The sequence below is a fragment of the Spinacia oleracea genome, chromosome 4 (assembly GCF_020520425.1).
Source record: "Spinacia oleracea cultivar Varoflay chromosome 4, BTI_SOV_V1, whole genome shotgun sequence".
NCBI classification, from domain to species: domain Eukaryota; kingdom Viridiplantae; phylum Streptophyta; class Magnoliopsida; order Caryophyllales; family Amaranthaceae; genus Spinacia; species Spinacia oleracea.
In genome coordinates, this window is record NC_079490.1 from 80049517 (window position 1) to 80052342 (window position 2826).

The 2826-nt window shown below is 45.5% G+C and overlaps 1 non-coding gene across 1 annotated transcript; it reads left to right on the forward strand.

Moving 5' to 3' along the window:
- The first annotated feature begins 1971 nt into the window (after window positions 1–1971).
- Window positions 1972–2043, forward strand: TRNAG-GCC (transfer RNA glycine (anticodon GCC)). Its single transcript has one exon. It is a non-coding gene; the product is annotated as a tRNA-Gly (tRNA).
- The last annotated feature ends 783 nt before the right edge of the window (window positions 2044–2826 follow it).

Below are 2826 nucleotides of genomic sequence, written 5' to 3' on the forward strand. Positions count from 1 at the left end.
GACAAAGAGCAGAGCGATCTCAACGTAAAGGGTGGGTATAGGTACCTGGGAGCATAATAGCCTAAAGTCCGATACTCAAAAAGTCAAGAAGGGAGAAAGCCTCATTAGCTACAGGCGGCCAGACTTCGGTACGAAAGGAAAGCAAAGTAGGGTTCTGCTGAAATTGGATTTTATGCTTTTATTTGAAACCGAAAGCTATTTCATATTCCATTTTTACAAGTAAAGGTTATGAAATAGCTTAGCCGAACTATAGGGGCTAAGGAATCAAAATCTCACTTTTATATATATATAAGAGTAGAGGGAAGGACTTTTTCCCAGTCCCGGAGAGAGAGTTCATTTCACAACTTGGAATTGGCCTCTTTTCATAGAAAGATGGGCGATCTAAGGATTGAGGTTCCACTTCGGATTCGTTGAAAGAGACATCCGTTCTATTAAAAAAAAAAAGATTTTTTTGACTGAGAAAAACTTGAACTGCTTGACCGCCAATCAGCTATGAAATGAACTGGCAGCCATACCAGCTTACCTCTTCTCAGTCCCTACCGTGAATAAAATAAGGTTCCACGGGAACAGGAGCTGAGGCAGACTCAAATGGTATGAAGTCGCTAAAGCGAAGCTTTTGTTTACACGCTTATGTGAAGCTTAAGGACCAAGAAAACTATAGCGCGTTCGCGCAACGGCTTTCGCGGTAGCTCTGCCCTTGCTTGTTTTAAAGCTAAAGCTCTTCGAGCTTTTGGGCTTAAGCGAAGCTTTTGGAAAGAAGTTCTTTTTTTGAATGATTCCCAGCCAAGAAAGACTAGTTCTCTAGAAAGTCTGACTTGATCGACAGGAACGTAGTCGCTTAAGCGATCCGAGCGAAGTTTTTGGAATGATTTCAAAAATAGGAATTGTTGCCTGCCAAAGCAGCAAGGGAAAGAGAGTATTCCAACAAGCCTATCTCTATCTATTAGATATCACAGAAAAGAGTCCCTATCACATTCGGTTAGCTCGAAAATGTGCAGACCATTAGCGGCTGGACATCAAGGCTCGGAGAGTGAGTGTTGATGGTAGAAAAAAATGAGGGTAGAACCCGCTTGGAGCATCTCGCATGTATATACGATATAATATAAACTACCTTTTGACTCGACATCAATCAACCTCACCCCGAACCCAGGGCGTGCGATTCACTACTTTCTTTATTCGCCCACGAAAAGAATGTAAGCAGAAGATGAACCACTCAGTGAATTGACATAATAGGTAGACTAGAACGCCTACCAGTTCTTCTCTTTATGGGAGGAGAACTTCTTCTTCTTCGTTACAAACGAAAACGAATGATCGCATCTCTACCGATCACTGTAAAGAAAATGAGAAGCAAAATTCCATTTTTGGGCTTTTCCGCAGTGAAGTAGATAACAGCAGTCTTTCTCCTGATGCAAGTAAGTTGAGTTGATTCGCGAGTCAGTTCTTTTCGTTAGTGGCATTGAGCTAGTAAGCGATCTTTTCCCTTCAATTCCATCGAACCCCGCACTCGGTTAAGCCCGTCGATTCGTGGAATGTAATAGCTAAAGCTATGCTTTTGGAAATGACTTCACTTAAAAGACGGATTCCGCTGCTGCAAGGCGAGAGAGCAACTTGTCTGGTCTTGCGGTGCACTCACTCCCGTTACAAGAATGAGATGAAGCTTTTTCTCGACTCGAGACCAATACCCCTTACAACTCGCACCAATAGCTGAGCGGCCGGAGATTGATTGAAAAGCCGGCCCGCCTCTTTAGGATTGTGATAAAGAGCACACACACGGGACCTGACCTACTAATCATCATCTCATCTAGCGCGAAGCAAAAAGAAAGGTCCCCCTTCCCGGCCCCCCTAGCCACCTACCTACTCGTGCTCGTAGCTGGATCGGAGGTCAAGAGTGTGGTCCGGCGGAAAAACAAAAGTCGTCCGTATCAAGTGATACGTGAATTGCTCAGTAGTGCTTCATCACTACCGTAGCTGGCGGAAATAGCTTAATGGTAGAGCATAGCCTTGCCAAGGCTGAGGTTGAGGGTTCAAGTCCCTCCTTCCGCTCCTGGCTTCGTCGTTTAGTGGTAAGGAGTGGAGTAGGCGGCGAGTAGAGTGCATAAGTTTTCGAGTTAGAGAGAGGCAATGAAATGGAAGTGGGATGTGGAATGTGGAATGTGATTGGTGATGGATGTTGGAAATTCTCATTGGGAAACACAAAGGAAAAAAGGGTGAGTGAAAATTCAAGAGTCCCACATTGGAAAAACTCTTCATATTCCTCTTGTTTATTAATTGGGGAATGAGTGTAACTCTTGTTTAAGAAAGTGTGAGAATGGTATGGGTGGACACATCACACACACGCGCGCGCGCGCCGGGCCGGGCGCGGGCCGCGGGCCGCGGGCCGTGGGCCGTGGGCCGTGGGCCGTGGGCCGTGGGCCGTGGGCCTTGGGCCTTGGGCCTTGGGCCTTGGGCCTTGGGCCTTGGGCCTTGGTACTTGGTACTTGGTACTTGGTACTTGGTACTTGGTACTTGGTACTTGGTACTTGGTACTTGGTACTTGGGAATGCGGTTCGCGGGCGTGGGGTGGGTTTTGTGGGTCAACCCTATTCTTTTTGGTAACTGGACCGTTTTGCTTAAGTCATTGTTACGGGAATCTGTATTGATTACGTAACCGTTGGATTAATTACCATTAATTACGTCCGTTACTACATTCAATGTCTCTGACCGTTTTTGGCTGTTGCAACATTCATTCCCTCAGCCGTTTTTGTCTGTTGCAATGCTTTCCTTCTAATTATTTAAATCAGAGTTTCAGTTCCCTTCTCACAGAAAATCATACACACAAAATACGAA